Consider the following 10,122-nt stretch of genomic DNA (forward strand, 5'->3'; position numbering starts at 1 on the left):
TGTCTTTGAACCTCTATCTGCATTTTCCCAATTAAGCCACATGGCTTTAAAATTTTGTGCTTTTGTGTATGCTGTTCTCTCCTCAAAGACTCCTACGCATCCTGCAAAACCCATCTCCAAACCTAAATCCTAGAGACAGAGAAGAAACTGAATCCCTCTACTACCCTCATGGAGTATTGCTGCTACTGGTATGCATGGTACATGAGGACAGGGAAAGTGTTTGCCTTGCGAATTACCCCAACTCCTGCATGCAGAACAGCTCTTTTCATAGAATAAATGCTCAACAAATATTTGTGGAATTAATAAATAATCAATGCTGGAATTTATTCAAAACATGGAGATTTTAAGCTTGCTTTTGTGAATAAGCTCCCTTACCCTTCTTGGCCTGGCTTAGATCATATTCAGAAGGATGAATGTTTGGTGGAGTTCTCCAAACACTCCCTGATTTATTCTCAGCTCCCTGACTTATTAAGCTTGCACCGACTCAGACAGCTGAGCTCTCCCCACCCTCCATCACATACATATTGCTAAGTCCCAGGAGAACTGCATTACACATACCACCTGCCTCCCACTCCCCGCCCTGTATTCATGGTTTTTAGTAATATTAGTGAGAAGAAATGTTGCTGCCTTCAAAATGGTGAGTGAAAGTGCCAAGCCAGTGTATGATATGCAGAGGTCTTCCACCCGCCACATAAACAACAAGAACAAATAATAGAAGTAAAAGGCACGTCTCCTCCAGAACAAGTGCTCACTGAGTATGTATCCTGCAAAGGACAGCAAGGCGACTGACTATGTAGGACCCACCATACGCCTGTGTGATCCAGCTCAGCAGAGGGACAAAGGGAAGGAGGGAGGCCTGGGGCTGTAGGAAAAGATTTCTGGAGAAGGAACATGGGACAGAGTAGTCTTAAAAAGAAAGGAAAGCCTCAGATGCATAAAGAAAGTGTGATGTTCTCCAGGTAGGGGCTGAGTCTGTGAGTATGCTCTGCAGACAGATAGGCAGACAGGCACAGTTTGTCCCTAGGAGATGGGTAGGGCACATGGTCCCTGCTGCAGAGCCATAGGAGACAAAGTTAGAGGGAGAGACCAGAACTGGTAGGCATTGAATGCTGGAGTAAACAGTTTGGACTCCACCTAACACAAGTTAGACACCATTTTCATTTGCTCTCTGAAGCCCCTGTGCTCTAAGACGGACTCTCAGTTGTGCTGACGAACATTTCAAGATAAAGCCTCAGAGAATATATTCTCAGTTGCTTTTCCTCCAAGTCTGAGTCCTTTGCAGCATCCTTCCCCAGTGGTCCCAGGAGGTGAGTATCCTCACTCATTTAGGGACAAACACCAGTAGCTGCTCTAGGTGATACTTTCTCTTTATTAGCAAAGCCAATTTCCAGTGCTGAGTACCTAGAGGCACCCTGTGGTTTTCCTGTGTTTCTTTTTCTGTCATGCTCAGAGATGACAGTGGCAGTTCTAGCCTGGATCCTGAGAAGAGTGACTGTATTTCAAGTTCCATTTGGGTGCAAAGAGACAAGGAGGCAGATTATTTTTTTTTCATTCTGAAGTTATTGATAGGAAAACCTCACCGGCTCTGCTGAAGCTGGAGATGTTTTCTAAAATTCTGAAATTCTGAGCTGATTCCAGTGTCCACAGAATCCCTGTATGCTAATTTATGGCGGAGCTAGAAAGTGCAATTTTGAAATGCATTTTCAAATCTGTGGTGTTGAGTGAAACATTATTAAGTGTGTATTATTACCTCAGTAGATATCAGTGATGGTTTAACTATCAGAAAACTTCCCAGCATATGTAATATTATCAAAATGAATCAATACCTTAACCTCGAGGCTGATTCCTCAATTACTGTAACTACCAGTTGCTAATTTGAATGCTTTTTACACTCTGCTCCCCCTTTAGACTGTCCACACTGCCCATGTGAATGCAACCGAGAGCACAAATAAATTGAGCGTGAACAATTAGACTATTCAGCTTTGGGTGATCTAAAGAGAGATGTGAACTACCATTACATGGCATAGTGATTTTGAATCTCTGGGCTGAGGCATGACTCCGGCTTACTGAATATCTTAGTCCTGCCAGGAGTAGAAGCTGGGATTTTTAAAGACCTGAAGCAATTCTAAAGCATCTGATGTTTTCAAATGGTAATGAAGAGTTTAGCCAAGATGCTTTACATAGCATCTAACAGAGCTATTATCAGCTATGATGTTACTCAGTGGGGCTGCCATTTAAAACTGCTTTTTTAGGGCAGAGAAGATCTAGCTTTGAATGGTGATTGAAGGACGCTAAGCTTCTGCCACTGCTGGGAGAGGTCTAATTTTATACTCTAGTGTAGGGACATGGCTCTAGCCAGAGGACCTCGTGCGATTAAACATGGTTGGGGAAGACACAAGACCACTCTGCTTTGCCTTCTTTTTTGCTTTAGCCTGAAGCCAGTTTGCTGCCCTTAGGGAGGAGATAAAATCTGAGTGGCAAAATAACTGAGCTCCAGAAAACAAAGAAATAAATCTGGCAGTTTTCAGTGATCCTCCAAAGCAAAACAAATCAGGGATACCTCACTGACTAATAACCAAAGGTGTCAATGGCTTTTACTCACCCACTATCACTAAGTCCACATTTTCTGGCAAGTCGCAAAGCAACTGGGTGCTTGCAATATAATCCGGGTGGGGAAAAGAAAATTGCATCAATTATAGTTAACCTACTGTAGATAAAGACCAATGTTTTTGGCTTTGCTCTTCTCATGAGATTCCTAAGGTAATGGAAACCTAGGGAAATAACAGTGTTTGCTGGGCCCAGGTTAGTGACATAAATCTAAATGCTAAGCAAAGTTGGGCAGGTAAGTGGATTAGTAGAGAGCAGGATTTGTCAAACTCTAATATTCATATGAATCACCTGGGATCTTAATAAAACTCAGATTGCTGGGCCTTTTCCCTGGATATTCTGATTGAATTGTTTGGAGTGGGGCCAGTGAATCTGCCATTTCTTTTTTTCTTTTTTCTTTTTTTTTTTTGGTGGGGGTGATGGAGTCTCGCTTTGTTGCCAGCATAGAGTGCAGTGGCATGATCTCGGCTCATTGCAACCTCCACCTCCCAGGTTCAAGCAATTCTCCTGCCTCAGCCTCCCGAGTAGTGGGGACTAGAGGTGCGCACCACCACACCCAGCTAATTTTTGTATTTTTAATAGAGATGGGGTTTCACCATGTTGGCCAGGATGGTCTCAATCTCCTGACCTCGTGATCCATCTGCCTTGGCCTCCCAAAGTGCTAGGATTACAGGCGTGAGCCACGGCGCCCGGCCCTGCATTTGCATTTGTGATAAACTTCCAGGGGATGCTGACCTGTGGCTCTGTGAGCCGCACTGTGAGTAACACAGGAAGGTGAACAGGGCTAAGAAGATGCTACATTGAAGGGTCTGCTTCATTAAGGGGAAGTGGAAGTGACTTAATTTCAGCCAGTTTCTATGCAAGGACGGAGGCCTACTATTATTGCAAATCATCTGAATTTTGGTGAAATTTTTAGTTGCAAGAAGCCAATTTGCTATTTTTGCTTAAAATTCTGAGACCCATCTGTCAGATAGATGTGGTCAGTAGGCCACCAGTTTAAGACAGCAGGCCTTGTTATGATTACTGCAAAAGGAGAGCGGGCATTATTTAAGGGAGTGTTGTGAAATGTAAATTATAAAATAATAAAAAGCAAAATTCTCAAAGTGTGGAGAAAAATATAAACTTTCACCATCTGATTCCTACACTTTGATCTCTAAGAGACTCTTTCAAAACCTCAAGTGAGACAAAATGCACAGGATTCTTTTCTAAAGAGCAAACATGGCCATTCAGACAATATGTGAACAAGGAAATTGTGCATTAGACATTTCCTGTGTGTATCTTAATTAATTACCCTGAACTGAGACCTGTGCTTATTATGGGCATGAATGCCTCTATGGGGGATGTTGGCAAATAATGTTTTGTTTTGTTTATTTCTGTCGACAGCAAGGCCAATTAGTACATCTGTGCTGTATCAGGAAAATGTGAGCTGAAATGAGAGTGACATTCAGAAAAGATTTCTTTTCAAGCTCTATGTCTTTAGGAAGCCTCCATGCAGTGACCTTATACTTGGAACTCAGCTTTCGGCTGGTATATCCAGCATTAAAGGTGACAGGGAAAATAAAAGTCTTCCTTCCAAAGATTGTGTGTGCCTTTGGCAAAGGTTATAGATGTGATGTCTTCGACCGTCCTTCTTCGTGATGGCTCTGTCGCTGGAAAGGGGCAGAGAAGAGAAAAAATCCGCAGCAAGCTAAAGCTGTTTTCAAAGTAATGATTGTCAAATTCTGTATGTCTTGGGCGCAGAACAAGTGTGGGTTTCATATTTACATCTAAATATCTGGTTTGCTTATCATTTTGTTTCCTTCCTCTTCTATCTTGTCATATTTATGTAGATACAGGATTAAAAAAAAAAAAAAAAACCCAGTGTGAAAAAAAAGAGCAAAATACCCCAGCCTCACAATAACAAATTTTTGAGATTAGAAGCAACTCATTAACTTACGCTGGTCCTGCACTTTTTCCCCAGCTCACTTGTTTTTTGGCCAGGGATAACAGAAGGCAGGAGCATAACATGTGCCCTTTCAGTCCACTGTCACTGCCTGAAGGGATCCAGATGTTTCTAAACATGGCTGATTACAGGTCATCGTCATTATTTTCGGCAATTTTTCATTCACTGCCCAGGGTAGGCCGGGAATTGGAGACAGAGACAAGAAGTGACAAAAAATGCACTTTCAGATTTACAGTCCTTCAAATTGATTGTTATGCACCAACACTCCTCTCTGATTGCTCAGGTCATTTCAAGCTTTAGGCATATTCACAGTGCTCCCATCTACCCGTTAGAACCCTACTGAGGCCAGACAAGGTGGCTCATACCTGTAATCTCGGTGGTTTGAGAGGCCAAAGTGGGAGAATTGCTTGAGCCCAAAAGTTTAAGACCAGCCTGGGTGACATAGTGAGACCCCATCTCTACAAAAATAAAATTAGCTAGGTGTATGCACCTATAGTCCTAGCTACTTGGGAGACTGAGGCAGGAGGATTGCTTGAGACCAGGAGTTGGGGGTTACAGTGAGCTATGATTGTGCCAGTGTACCCCAGCCTTGGCAATAGAGCAAAATCCTGTCAAAAGAAAGAAAAAGAAAGAAAAAAAGAAAGAAAGAAAGAAAGAAAGGAAGGAAGGAAGGAAGGAAGAAAAGAAGAAAGAAAGAAAGAACTCTACTGACCAACTCAAATTATATCTATTGTTTGAAGATTTTCATGGCTACCTAGGCTAATGTTCTTGTATTATATTTGTAATATAATATTTCCTATATTGTATTTCTTGTAATATATGTCAATCATTCAGTGGAATACACATTGGATTGAGACCATTGTGGGTTCCATTCCTGACACTCCTGCTACTAATGACTTGTATGCTGTTGGACAAGCTTCATCACATTTCCCAGCACATTTCTGATGTTCTGTTGTCAATTTGGAATCATTACCAGCCCCTTATACATTGTCTTCTGTATAGAAGGCGGAAAATCTATAATAACAATACCCAGAAACATTTTTCCTATATGGTCCTAAGATCGATTCCATTATGTTTGTGAGATTTAAACATTGGATAAGAAGGAGAGCACTTCTTCTCTGGTGGTGGTTGCAGGCAGAAACATGGGCAGACAAGAATGTCATAACCATCACCTAGGGTGCCTGGAGAAGTACCCACACAAGTAACACAGACAGTGAAAATCCCTGGCCACTCTTTCCTGTGATTGTTGTTGTGTGAATCTTCCTCTGGATGAACACCTTTAATTCCTGCTTTAGTGCCACAGGTGATGAGATCCTGTGCACAGGTTTCTTGATTTTGGAATTCCACTAGAAGCTTCTCTGATTTTCAGCTCCCTTATCCTGGAAGAGATCCCAACAAACGTGCAAGCCTCTAGTTCCTGTATAAAAAGAGTTTTACTTGGGCTAGTTGGAGAGTTTTTAGTTTTCTTGACCAAACCGTGAAGGATACAAAGTCTCAATCCCTCATTAGCAAAACAGAGATTAAAAACATACTCACCCAATAAGCTTATTGTGAGCGTAAATGCCTGGCATGATATCTACCGCTCAATAATTCCCAAATGCCTTCTTGAATTAATAGTGCAAAGCACGTGGGCCAACACTCTAGCACTTGGCTCACAGACTTTGTTAATTAATGCAGTGCCCAGCCCTGTTGTAGTTGTTATCATGACACTGAATACATATGTACTGATAGAGTGGTTCTTGAGTCTGGGCTGGCTAATTTCTAGCGTATCTGCTACAATGTTTCATGTTATAGTTGTAGAGCCCTTGGGGGAGTCCCCCAACCACTCACTTGTAAAGTATCTTGATAAGGCTACAATTTGGGATTAAATCCTCCCAAATAACAACTAATAATACCATGTTTCCTAAAATCAGCAGCAGTGATATTTCACTGTCTTCTCGCCTTTTTTCTAAAATAAAATGTGGGTTATGACTGTAGATTTAAGCTGTGTACAGGTGAAAGCAGTAGGTCTCAAGATCAGTTTCGATGTGGTGGTGGCCTTTTGGATGCCTGCAGGTATCATTTCATCATTCTATTCATTAGTCAATAAAGATAACAATAGAAATAAATTTTGTTACTTTTTATTTCTATATAAAGTGCAGTGATTCTTTTGCACTCTCCATAAATGTAACAGCTGTGATTTGTACTGACATTTTTAAAAGCATCTGCATTCAGAGGTTATTGATGGGGCACACTAACTCCTAGGTGATGCGAATTCTAGAAGCCAAACAAGACAAGTATGGGATACCAAGCAAGACACCATCCTTTTGGAAGAAGACTTTTTGGCTTGTTTGCCCCCTTTAAGCTGGGGTAGTCCCTCTGGATTAAGCTCTCTGAAGGAGAGCTATACTTTATTTCCTGATGCAGGTGTCTGGTTTAACCTTCATGCACTTTCCCCAAAGACACATCCCCTCTGGTCAGCAACGTTCTATTTCTTCTAAAACTCAGTCTCCAGAGTCATACTGACTTGGCTCAAACACTGTCTTTACCAGTTAGCAGCTGTGTGACATTAGGCAAATTAACCGAATCTCTCTGTGCCTAGGTTCTTTTCTGCAATAAAGAGAATGTGAGAATAATAATAGCAACTGAGTCAGAGAACTGAGAATAATAGAAAGGATACATATATAAAGTCTTTAACATCATCGTTTACATAAAAAGCACTCAAAAGGTGTTAGCTTCTATTATTATGGTAGGCAATACCTACATGAAATAGCTTACATTTTGGGGGGAACACTTGCCATATTCTAGTAACTTCGCTAATCATGTAGAAAAATAAAATGTGAGTAAGATGTGGTGTTTCTCTCTTGTCTCAGGAAGCTCACATCCAGTGGGCAGATGTGACCCACATGTAAAAACTCAAAATACAAGGAAACAAACAAACAAACAAACAAACTGCGTGCTTTAAATTTTAGAAGGGAGGCAGAAATTTGAGTGGGTGTTAGGGACAGGTGGAGGAAAGTCAACGGAGGACCTCCAAGTAGACTGGAAGTTCCCAGTAGGGTCAAGTCTCTGAGTTATCGCAAGGTGCAGTAGCAGATAGTGGAGAAATACGCTGCCAAATGTACAAGTCTTAATGGGGAAAAGGGTAAGAAAAGCATGGCTTAACTCAAGAAGTAATATGCATAGGAGATAACTGATAGTTTTTACTATGGTTAACTCAACTAGAGAGATTGAACATCGTGCTGCTTTGAAATGAAGTGCTAAGAACAAGAAAATTAAAAGGACCTTGCTGCTGTAGTTGTCCTTCTTTGCAACTTAACAGTCAAGCTAAACAACTTAATAGATTTGAGCTCTTGTTCTCTCTTCCTTCTTTCCAATGAACAATTATTTCCCTCCTTGTTCTGGAATAGGCCCCATATGAAGAACAAAATACTACAGGGGAGGTGTATGAATAAAACAATGAATAATCAGGGGGTGAGTGCAAACCCTCAACGACCAGAGATCTAGCGGAAAGGTAATAGGGAAAAGAGGCAATGATAAATGCCCTGTGTGTATGTGTACATACAATCAGCCCTGGTAAAAACATCACTACACACAAATTGCGTGGTTTACAACTTGAGTATGCTAACTGAAAAAGCATAGGTCCAAATAATTAGGATTTCAGAGCTCTTCATTCATCTAAAATACAGTGGGCATCAGTTAAGTATCAACATAGTGCTTGGCACCAAATGAATATTCAATGAAATTTGTTTACTTCTCCATTTTTGTCACGGAGTCTAACTACTTTGTACATTATCTCATTGAAGTTCTCACACCTATCCTATAAAGTAGGCACTATATCTATCCCTCTTTTACAGATGAGGAAATAAAAAGTTGAGGAGAGTAAATAGCTTGCTCAACAGTACACAGCTATTAAGTGAAAGAGCAAATATTTGAGTCCAGACAATTGAAACCAGAGCTCAAGATATTACTGTGGTGTTCCGTATATGGCCTCCTATGATCTCTGTGCTTTAGGGACCAATAGCTGTGGATGAGACAGACATGCAGAATATGTTGTATGCATTTAATAAACGCCACAATAGAGGTATGTAGAAATGTCTGTCAGAGAACACAAGAAGAAAATAGTAAATTTCTGAGCAAGGTAAGAAAGGCTTCCCTGAAGCAGTAACACTATAACTGAAGCGTAGGGCTGGATAGTTCTTGGCAGCTGTGGGCGTTAGGCAGGAGTATGATGTTGGGAAAATAGAGAAAACATCAAGAGGATGTGCTTATGCATCCTTGGCAGCAGCCTCAGTCAACATCTATGAAAACATAAATGGGCCATGCCTTTTGTATCTGTAATTTCACTACTAACTGCAAAAGACTAAAAAATGCACAAATTGCTTATCTGAAATATTGTTTTGAAGTAGGGGAAATAAATTATCTAAATGTTCAACAACATAACATATACAAAGTAATTCTATTCCGTCATTAAAAGTGAAGATGAATGTCCATCTACAACAGATCACTTAGTAGCAAGGATGGGTAAAGATAATCTCATATATAAAAAATTGAATGCAAATATGCTATTGGCATAGAGAAAAGCCTGGAAGGATTCCCCTAAAATGTGAAGAGTCACCACTTTCAGGTAGTTAAATTGGGGGTGCTTTAGTTTTCCCTTTCACTTTTTTGGATGGCTTTCATTTTGACAATGACATGAATCCCAAAACATTCAGGTATAAAAAAAAAAAAAAAAGCAAAACAATAAGCTTGGGAGATCAGCAACATAAATATTAAGCAAATGAATTACAGAATAGGTCTGTTGGGATGAGGCATAGAAAGAGGTAAAAGCAAAAGGAAAAAAGTATCAAGGTGCCTAATAGGTCTCTTTCTGTACATATAACTGATGACTTTGGCAATGACGTAATTTAAGGAAGTAGAAAGTTTCAAAGCTAAGAAAGATTATCTGTTTAGGATATTACCAAACTGCCATCCTATAGACTTAATTCTTTTACTCAGTGCTACCCTCCGTGTGCCTCGTCTCACAGAGGTCTATAGATGTGCAGATATATTGATCCTCTTAGCCTTTTGGGCAACATGTAGGGCTTTGGACAGCAGAGCTCCTGGGCCAGGAACGACTGGCTTTGGATTGTCTCATCTGTTGACTCCAACAAGCCATTACAATATTTTGTTCTGAGTTGTGAGGTGAATAATGATTGGGACCACTGACTAAAGAGACCATTTTATGTGCCCCATTGCTTTGTGAAAAGTGTAACTGGAACCCAGAGAAGTTTAAAGACTTTCGCAAAGTTATGTAGCTCATTAGACAAGTAGGCCAGTCACTTATTCAAGTAGAAATAAGAATATTTACAAAAAAAAACACAAAAAGAAAACTTTGAATCCCAATCAAAATGGAAGATCACACAGCAAAAGAACTGAACTCCAGGAACGACATAAGCATGACCTGTTCTATTGCACTTCACAGAAAATGCATTTTTTAACAAATTGATGGTGTGTGGCAATCTTGCATCTTGCAATTCTTTTTTTTTTTGAAATGGAGTCTTGCTCCTGTCACCCAGGCTGGAGCGCAATGGCATGATCTTGGCTCACTGCAA

The sequence above is a fragment of the Pongo abelii genome, chromosome 8 (genome assembly GCF_028885655.2).
Source record: "Pongo abelii isolate AG06213 chromosome 8, NHGRI_mPonAbe1-v2.0_pri, whole genome shotgun sequence".
Lineage (NCBI taxonomy): Eukaryota > Metazoa > Chordata > Mammalia > Primates > Hominidae > Pongo > Pongo abelii.